This window comes from Gorilla gorilla, chromosome 8, assembly GCF_029281585.2.
Source record: "Gorilla gorilla gorilla isolate KB3781 chromosome 8, NHGRI_mGorGor1-v2.1_pri, whole genome shotgun sequence".
Taxonomy (NCBI): domain Eukaryota; kingdom Metazoa; phylum Chordata; class Mammalia; order Primates; family Hominidae; genus Gorilla; species Gorilla gorilla.
This window is the reverse complement of record NC_073232.2, coordinates 72,035,754-72,045,893: the sequence shown is the minus strand read 5'-3', so window position 1 is coordinate 72,045,893 and position 10,140 is coordinate 72,035,754. Positions and strand designations below refer to the sequence as shown.

At 47.8% G+C, this 10,140-nt stretch overlaps 1 pseudogene; it reads right to left on the bottom strand.

Moving 5' to 3' along the window:
* Window positions 1-7,480: 7,480 nt before the first annotated feature.
* On the bottom strand, window positions 7,481-7,670 carry LOC115936164 (uncharacterized; annotated as a pseudogene).
* Between the last annotated feature and the right edge of the window lie 2,470 nt (window positions 7,671-10,140).

The following is a 10,140-nucleotide window of genomic DNA, read 5'->3' as shown; positions in this document are numbered from 1 at the left end:
CGGGAGGTCGAGGCTGCAGTGATCCGTGACTGCTCCATTGCGTCCAGCCTGGGCGACAGAGCGAGACGCTGTCTCAAAAAATAAAATAAGGAAAGTAGTACACTGAAGGCCGGGCGCAGTGGCTCACGCCTGTAATCCCACCACTTTGGGAGGCCGAGGCGGACGGATCAGGCGGTCAGGAAATCGAGACCATCCTGGCCAACACAGTGAAACCCCTACTAAAATACAAAAAAATTAGCCGGGCGCGGTGGCGCGCGCTTGTAGTCCCAGCCACTCGGGTGGCTGAGGCAGGGGAATCGCTTGAACCCGGGAGGCGGAGCTTGCGTGAGCCGAGATCGCGCCACTGCACTCCAGCCTAGCGACAGAGCGATACTATGTCTCAAAGAAAAAAAAATAAAAAGGTACACTGAGTACTCCGGAGACCGCCTAAAGGGGTCTCAGAGCGGGGCGTTAGGAGGGATTTGTCAGGTTGAAGTTGCTCAGGTGATAAATTCCGTGGTGTGAGAAGCCCCCAAACCTCAGAATGTAACTTAGACGCAGGTCGAGGGCAAGATTTTCAGTCACAGAGCACCTGAACACACAGATTTGGTGGTTAATGGCTAAGCCAGGGACAGATTTTCTTTCTTTTCTTTCTTTCTTTTTTTTTTTGATGCTTTGTAGGGCTAATAATTGTAACCATTTTATTTTGGTGGATCTTCTTCATGAAGAGATGATGTCAAGGCACTCATCACAGGTTAAGCTGAACATTGTTACTATTATTATTTCCAGACTGGGTATCGCCCTGTCATTCAGGCGGGAGTGCAGTGGTACAATCACGGCTCACTGCAGCCTCGACCTCCTGGGCTCAAGCGATCCTCCTGCCTCAACCTCCTGAGTAGCACCACCACTGTCGGCTAAATTTTGTATTTTTTGTAGAGGCGGGGTTTTGCTGTGTTGCCCAGGCTGGTCAGGAACTCCTGGACTCAAGCCATCCGCCCACCTACGCCTCCCAGAGTGTTGGGATTACTGGATTGAGCCACGCATCTGGCTGAACGTTATTTTTTAAATCACCAGAGAAAGTAAAGGAGTGCTCAAAATAGTGTCAGATGATGAGTGGGATGATTGTGATGAAGGAAGGAGTTTGTTAAAAGAAAAAGCTAGTTCCAAGAAAGAGAATGGAAAGAGTAAAGCAGGAGCTGTCAGAATAGGTAAAAATGTCCAAAGAGAAAACTGCATAATTTGAGGCAAAATTACAGAAAATAGTTCCTGCAAAAATCAGATAGGTATTCAGCATCATAGGAAAGGGGCGAAAATCAGATAGGTAGGTATTCTTAAGAAGTTGTGGCCGGCCGGGCGCGGTGGCTCGCGCCTGTAATCCCAAGACTTTGGGAGGCTGAGGTGGGTGGATCACCTGAGGTTAGGCGTTTGAGACCAGCCTGGGCAACATGGCGAAACCCTGTCTCTACTAAAAATACAAAAAAAATTAGCCGGGCGTGGTGGCGCGTGCCTGTAGTCCCAGCTACTCTAGAGGCTGAGGCAGGAGAATCGCTTGAATCCAGGAGGCGGTGGTTGCAGTGAGCCGAGATTGCACCATTGCCCTCCAGCCTGGGTAACAAGAGCGAAACTCTGTCTCAAAAAAAAAAAAAAAAAAAAAGTAATACAGTGACAGCATCACAGCTCATGCTGTAGAAAGATGTTTCTGGAGAGAAAAATTCAAGTAGCCAATTTAAATTGAATATTAGGAAAATTAAACCAAAAGGGCTCACGCCTGTAATCCTAGCACTTTGGGAAGCCGAGTCAGGCGGATTACCTGAGGTCAGGAGTTCAAGACCATCCTGGCCAACATGGTGAAACCCTGTCTCTACTAAAAATACAAAAATTAGCCGGGCGTGGTGGCACATGCCTGTAATCTCAGCTACTCGGGAGGATGAGGCAGGAGAACTGCTTGAGCCGGGGAGATGGAGGTTGCAGTGAGCCAAGATTTTGCCACTGCACTCCAGCCTGGCCAACAGAGGAAGACTCTGTCTCAAAAAAAAAAAAAAAGAAAAAAAAAGAAAATTAAACCAAAAGACTAGTAATGCTTCAGAACTTAGGGACTGTTAAACCAGCTGCAAGAAGATATATTCATGCAATGTTTGTATTAAGAGTCTCTCTGGCTGGGTGCGGTGGCTCAGACCTGTAATCCCAGCACTTTGGGAGGCCAAGGCCAGTGGATTGCTTGAGCCCTGGAGTTCAAGACCAGCCTGGGGAACATAGTGAGACCCAGTCTGTATTTTAAAAGTTAAAGAAAAAAAAAAAAGCCTCTAAGCTAAGTGGACCTTTGATCCCCTCACTCAAATTTGACAGTTCTCCATTATTCATAAATAAGGTAATAGTTGTTGGAGACGGTCTTCTCTGAATGCAAGACTGGTACTTTGGCCTGATTATAGAACTTCCTCCCGTCCTAAGGAGTCATCCCAGGTGTCCACTATATCTTTTTCAGCATTGAGTACCAACACAGTCACATGTAGGCTTTATCCCACAGTGAAGACTTGGCATCACTCAGAATGATGCCACAGGTCCTAGGCCTTTTCCACACTGGGCTCACTTCACCAACTCGCAAATGCTCAACCACACCTGGTCCACCTGGACTACCTCCTTATCTGTAGCCCTTTCACCTCTGTGTCCATAGAAATGTCTTACCTAAACTCTGAAATCTAAACATTCAGAGAGCACCTTGATGCTTGAGAGCATCTACACAGAGATGAACCTTTAAGATCTATGGTTTAAAACAATTGAATTCCAAGATGTTGCCCCTTACAGACTGACCTGCCTGATTATTTCCTGTTGTTTATGTACATTGATTATTATCAAAAACTTAATACTTTTTTTTTTTGAGACGGAGTCTCGCTCTGTCGCCCAGGCTGGAGTGCAGTGGTACGATCTCAGCTCACTGCAAGCTCCTCCTCCCGGGTTCACGCCATGCTCCTGCCTCAGCCTCCCGAGTAGCTGGGACTACAGGGGCCCACCATGGCGCCCGGCAAATTTTTTTTTATTTTTAGCAGAGACGGGGTTTCACCATGTTAGCCAGGATGGTGTCAATCTCCTGACCTCATGATCCGCCCGCCTCGGCCTCCCAAAGTGCTGGGATTACAGGCGTGAGCCACTGCGCCCAGCCAAAAACTTAATAGTTTTTAATAAATATTGTCAGGTTTTTTTTTTTTTTTTTTGAGACGGAGTTTTGCTCTTGTCGCCCAGGCTGGAATGCAATGGCACGATCTTGGCTCACCGCACCCTCCACCTCCCAGGTTCAAGTGATTCTTCTGCCTCAGCCTCCCGAGTAGCTGGGATTAGAGGTGCCCACCACTAGGCCCGGCTAATTTTTGTATTTTTAGTAGAGACCGGATTTTGCCTTGTTGGCCAGGCTAGCCTCGAACTCCTGACCTCATGATCCACCCGCCTCGGCCTCTCAAAGTGCTGGGATTACAGGCGTGAGCCACCGCGCCTGGCCAATACTGTCAGTTTTAAAAAATAAGTTCCCCTCTAGACACTACTCATCCATACAATTGGTTACAGGTTTGGAGCGTTATAGAGGTTTTTAAATCTTCTACTTAGTAGTTCTTGAAAAATTACCTTACCTATTAAGCTGAGATTCCCCCTTCCCGCAAGACAGTGCCATTAAGTAGGCAGGGATCACCAAGGTTCAGAGATGTCTCTTGCTCAAAAATCATACTATCTGTTAAATAGCAATAACCGTAGCTAACACATACTGCATTCTCACTATGCTTTGCGCTATTCTACTTAATCCCACTGAAACCTCGTAACAACCCCGCAGTAGATACTACCACCATTTGGCGGAAAGAAACTGAGTCACCCAGCTTCTAGATGGCTGAGCTGGAAGTTGTATGGAGGCTGGAGGCCCCATCTGATTCCAGGGTCCGTTCTCAACTACTGCAATCTAGATCCTAGTGAGAAACGGGCTTTTCAGGCTGTCTCCTCCCTTTCCCATCTGAGAGGAGAATGAAGGAAGTGAGAAAGCCAACTGACCTGTCTAGTCAGTATAGGCCCTGTCTAAATGTCACTTTTCTCCTTGAAGCGAGGTGCTCTAGGAGGCAGAGATAACCCAGGTGGGAAGAGGCACATTCGGCAATCACAGTCTTGTCTGGTTAATTTTCATGACCAATATAGAAAAGTGCAACTTTGAGGCCGGGCACGGTGGCTCACGCCTGTAATCCCAGCACTTCGGGAGGCCAAGGCGGGCGGATCATGAGGTCAGGAGATTGAGACCATCCTGGCTAACACAGTGAAACCGTGTCTCTACTAAAAATACAAAAAATTAGCCGGGTGAGGTGGCGGTGCCTGTAGTCCCAGCTACTCGGGAGGCTGAGGCAGGAGCATGGCCTGAACCCGGGAGGCGGAGCTTGCAGTGAGCCGAGATGGCCCCACTGCACTCCAGCCTGGGCGACAGTGAGACTCCGTCTCAAAAAAAAAAAAAATAAAGAAAAGTGCAACTTTGAAGCTGCTCTGATACTCACTGAAGTGAGCTACCACCAGGAAGGCTGGATCCCTAGGTTATTTGCAATTCTTTCAGAGAACTTGACAGTTCTTTCAAATAGCACTTTTTACTGTGTATTAAATAGTGAAAGAAGGATTATGGGATACCTGAGCTTGCTGGTTACTTGCTTGAATTGGTTTCTTTGCCCAATAAAAGACCACAGCTTGATTAGGTGGTAGTGGCCAGTGTTGGTGGAGTGGCTGCCCTTACTTTGCCCATTTCCCCAGCAGGCCAAGCAAGCAACTGAGGGACTCACTTGGATGTTAGTAAGCTAAGTTCTAGCTCTTTCTTCACCCTTTTATTTTATTTTTTTGAGGCGGAGTCTCACCCTGTCGCCCAGGCTAGAGTGCAGTGGCACGATCTGGGCTCACTGCAAACTCTGCCTGCCAGGTTCAAGCAATTTTCGGATAATTTTTGTATTTTTATTTATTTACTTTTATTTTATTTATTTATTTTTGAGACGGAGTTTCCCTCTTCTACCCCAGGCTGGAGTACAATGTTGTGATCTCGGCTCACTGCAACCTCCTCCTCCTGGGTTCAAGCAATTCTTTTGCCTCAGCCTCCTGAGCAGCTGGGATCACAGGCACCCACCACCATGCCCAGCTAAAGTTTTTTTTTTTTTTTGGTATTTTTAATAGAGATGGGGTTTCGCATGTTGGCCAGGGTTGTTTCGAACTGCTGACCTCAGGTGATCCGCCTGCCTCGGCCTCCAAAGCGCTGGGATTACAGGCGTGAGCTACTGCGCCCACCCAATTTTTGTATTTTTAGTAGGGACAGGTTTTCACCATGTTGGCCATACTGGTCTTGAACTCCCGACCTCAAGTGATCTGCCTGCCTTGGCCTCCCAAAGTGCTGGGATTATAGGTAGGCATGAGCCACCACACCTGGCCAGCTCTTTTTTCATTCTAAGTCATCATCTTTTAGTCTGATCATGAGTTTTCCTACCAAAAACTGTGTACAGTTAGATGCCTTCAGCTCTATGGAGCCTCAGAAGAGTCAGAAAACTTCATTTGGATCAAAATGTGCAAGGGACAGGACAGCATGCACCTTCTCTTTCTCTCTGCCTTTCTTTTTCTCTTATTAACTTACATTTAAAAAAAAATTATGGAATATTTGAAACATACAGAAAATTCTAGATATATAACAAATTTAACAGACATTTTGCTCTTTTATTGTTTTTGGACAAAAGATAACAGATAGGCCAGGTGTGGTGGCTCACACCTGTAATCCCAGCACTTTGGGAGGCCGAGGTGGGCAGATCACAAGGTCAGGAGTTCGAGAACAGCCTGGCCAACATGGTGAAACCCCATCTCTACAAAAAATAAAAAAATTAGCCAGGTGTCGTGGCATGTGCCTGTGCCTGTAGTCCTAGCTTTCGGGAGACTGAGGGAGAAGAATCACTTGAACCGGGGAGGTGGAGGTTGCAGTGAGATTGTACTCCAGCCTGGGCAACAGAGCAAGACTGTCTCAAAAAAAAAAAAAGACTATAGATAAACCAGTGCTCTGAGGTGCTTTTCGACTCTTTAAAAAGCATTACTGGGCCAGGCGTGGTAGCTCATGCCTGTAATCTCAGTGCTTTTGCAGGCTGAGGTGGGCGGATCACCTGAGGTCAGAAGTTCGAGATAAGCCTGACCAACACGGAGAAACCATGTCTCTACTAAAAATACAGAATTAGGCGGGTGTGGTAGCACATGCCTGTAATCCCAGCTACTTGAGAGGTTGAGACAGGAGAATCACTTGAACCCGGGAGGTGGAGGTTGTCGTGAGTGGAGATCACACCACTGCCCTCCAGCCTGGGAAACAAGAGCGAAACTCCATCTCAAAAAAAAAAAAAAAAAAAAAAATTGCCAGGCCTGTAATCCCAACACTTTGGGAGGCCAAGGCGGGCGGATCACCAGAGATTGGGAGTTCGAGACCAGCCTGACCAACATGGAGAAACCCCGTCTCTACTAAAAATACAAAATTAACCAGGCATGGTGGCGCATGCCTGTAATCCCGCTACTAGGGAGGCTGAGGCAGGAGAATCGCTTGAACCCGGGAGGCGCAGGTTGCGGTGAGCCGAGATCGTGCCATTGCACTCTAGCCTGGGCAAGAAGAGTGAAACTCTCAAACAAAAAAAAAAAGCATTACTGGCCAGGCGTCGCAGCGGCTCATGCCTGTAATCCCAACACTTTGGGAGGCCGAGGCTGGCGGATCACAAGGTCAGGTGTTGGAGACCAGCCTGACCAACATGGTGAAACCCGTCTCTACTAAAAATAGAAAAATTAGCTGGGCGTGGTGGTGGGCGCCTGTAATCCCAGCTACTCGGGAGGGTGAGGCAGGAGAATCGCTTGAACCCGGGAGGCGGAGTTTGCAGTGAGCCGAGATTGAGCCACTGCACACTCCAGCCTGGGCAACAAGAGCGAGACTCAGTCTCAGAAAAAATAAATAAATAATAAAATAAAAAGCAGGCCGGGTGCGATGGTTCACACCTATAACACCAGCACTTTGGGAGGCCGAGGTGGGCGGATCACGAGGTCAGGAATTTGCCACCAGCCTGGCCAACATGGTGAAACCCCGTCTCTACTATAAATACAAAAAAAAAAAAAAATTAGCCGGGCGCAGTGGCGGGCGCCTGTAGTCCCAGCTACTCAGGAGGCTGAGGTAGGAGAATGGCGTGAACCCGGGAGGCGGAGCTTGCGGTGAGCCGAGATCGCACCACTGCTCTCCAGCCTGGGTGACAGAGCGAGACTCCGTCTCAAAAAAAAAAAAAAAAAAAATTAGGCGTGGTGGTGCGCGTCTGTAATCCCAGCTACTCCAGAGGTTGAGGCAGGAGAATCGCTTAAACCCGGGAGGCGGAGGTCACAGTGAGCCGAGATCATGCCACTGCACTCCAGCCTGGGCGACAGAGCAAGATTCTGTCTCGGAATAATAAATAAAAATTAAAAAGCATTACTGTAAATATATTTTTTTACTTTGGTAACTCAAACCATTCAGCCTGTGTCCTCTCCCTCTCATTCCCCCGCGGAGGAGAAGAAACCTCAATGGCGAAAGCAACACCAAGCGCCGGCTTCACACTCAGGAGAAAACTGCACCTCCTGTCGTTTCCGGGGGCTCTACAGTTTCACAGAAAGTACTCTAGTAGCAGACTATAGAAATGATCCCTGAAAGCCGCCTAATTTTTGAATGATAAAATATTTCTAAATTGGTCAGGCATAGTGGCTCATGCCTGTAATCCCAGCACTTTGGGAGGCTGAGGAGGGTGAATCACCTAAGGTCAGGAGTTCGAGACCAGCCTGGCCAACATGACGAAACCCCTTCTCTACTAAAAATACAGGCCGGGTGCGGTGGCTCACGCCTGTAATCCCAGCACTATGGGAGGCTTGAGGCAGGTGGATCACCTGAGGTCAGGAGATGAAGACCAGCCTGGCCAACATAGTGAAACCCCGTGTCTACTAAAAATAGAAAAATCAGTTGGGTGTGGTGGCACACATCTGTAATCCCACCTACTCGGGAGGCTGAGGCAGAAGAATTGCTTGAACCCAGAAGGTGGAGGTTGCAGTGAGCCGAGATGGCTCTACTGCACTCCAGCCTGAGCCACAGAGCCAGACTCCTTCTCAAAAAAAAAAAAACTGAAGATAACTTTATACAGTCAGTGGGGAGTATTGAAGTTTCAGGATCAGAGATTTAATAAAATTTGTGGCCCTTTAGGTAAATATCTTTAAAGAATATTGTTTCAGGCAACGTAGTTTGTGTGTGGGTGTGTGCTGTCTTGACTTAGATTTTAGGCTCTGGCTAAAAGCCAGTTAGTTCCTCTTCTTGAGCTGCCGATTATGTCTGCACCCCCAACCACCTCTGTTATCAGGCTCAAACACTTGGGACCATTATACACCGTAATCACTCCAGGGCCAGTTACCAGACAACTAGGGCCAGCCCCATGCCCCTGAGCCCCCGGAAATTACTCAAATTAGCCAATCCCAAACCTGTTGGCCTTGCCTAACCCTTCTCTTCCTGCAAAAACCACAACAAAGGCTCTTCTGCAGTTCCCCCCTCACTCCCTCTGCCTAGTGACCCCTTCTGCTCCTGCTGAGTGGCCTTGTGTGAAGCCCCAGGGAAATGAGAGTACAAAACTAAAACTTGGGCCAACGTGGTGGCTCACGCTTGTAATCCCAGCACTTTGGGAGGCAGAAGCAGGCAAATCACTTGAGGCCAAGAGTTCAAGACCAGTCTGGCCAACATGGTGAAACCCTGGCTCTACTAAAAATACAAAAATTAGCTGGGCATAGTGGTGCGCACGCCTGTAGTCCCAGGTACTCGGGAGGCTGAGGAGGGAGAATCGCTTGAAACCGGGAGGTGGAGGAGCAACCTCCTCTGGGAGGCTGGAGCGCCACTACTCTCCAGCCTGGGTGACGGAGTAAAAGACTGTCTCAAACAAAAAACAAAAACAAAAACTGTAAAACTGGTCTGTAACTCCTGTGCTGCATCTAACCTCACCATACCTCACCCAAGGTAACCTGTTTTGTTTGTGTTTTTGTGTTTGAGACAGAGTCTGGCTCTGTTACCCAGGCTGGAGCACAGTGGCTCGATCTTGGCTCACTGCAGCCTCCACCTCCTAGATTCAAGCAATTCTCCCACCTCAATCTCCCAAGTAGCTGGGATTACAAGCATGTGCCACCAAGCCCAACTAATCCTTGTATTGTTAGTAAAGATGGGGTTCCACCATTGGTTGGCCAGGCTGGTCTCAAACTCCTGACCTCAAGTGATCCACCTGCCTCGGACCCCCAAAGTGCTGGGATTACAGGCATGAGCCACCGTGCCTAGCCAAATCTGAGCTTTTTATAAAATCTTCATCATAATGGTTCTTAATAATGTTGACTTTGAAGTTTTCTTCCCTCCTACAACAGAGAGTGGGGAAAAAAGTTCATAAAGATCAGTTGATCTTTTTAAAATAATTTTTTTTTTAAGACGGAGTCTTGCTCTGTTGCCCAGGCTGGAGTGCAGGGGCACGATCTCAGCTCACTGCAAGCTCCACCTCCAGGGTTCACGCCATTCTCCTGCCTCAGCCTCCCGAGTGGCTGGGATTACAGGCGCCCGCCACCACGCTCGGCTAATTTTTTGTATTTTTAGTAGAGACGGGGTTTCACCGTGTTGGCCAGGATGGTCTCGATCTCCTAACCTCGTGATCCGCCCACCTCAGCCTCCCAAAGTGCTGGGATTACAGGCGTGAGCCGCTGCACCTGGCCTAAAATAATTTTTAATTGACAAATAATTGTACATATTCATGGGGTACATAGTGATGTTTTGATACATATAACGTATAGTGATCAGGATAATTAACATCCATCATCTCAAATATTTATCATTTCTTCCTGTTGGGAACATTCAATATTTTTCTCCTAGCTATTTGAAACTATTATGGTGAACCACAGTCATCCTATGGCATAGAAAACCAGATAGCTGTACTTATGTATATCCTTTAGCAAATCTCTCCTTATCCTTCCTTTCCCCCTACCATTCTCTTTTTAAATTTTTTTTTTTTTTTTTAATTTTTGGAGACGGGGTCTCACTTTTTCGCCCAGGCTGGAGTGCAATGGCGCGCAGTCTGGGCTCACTACAACCTCTGCCTCCTGAGCTCAAGCAATCCTCTC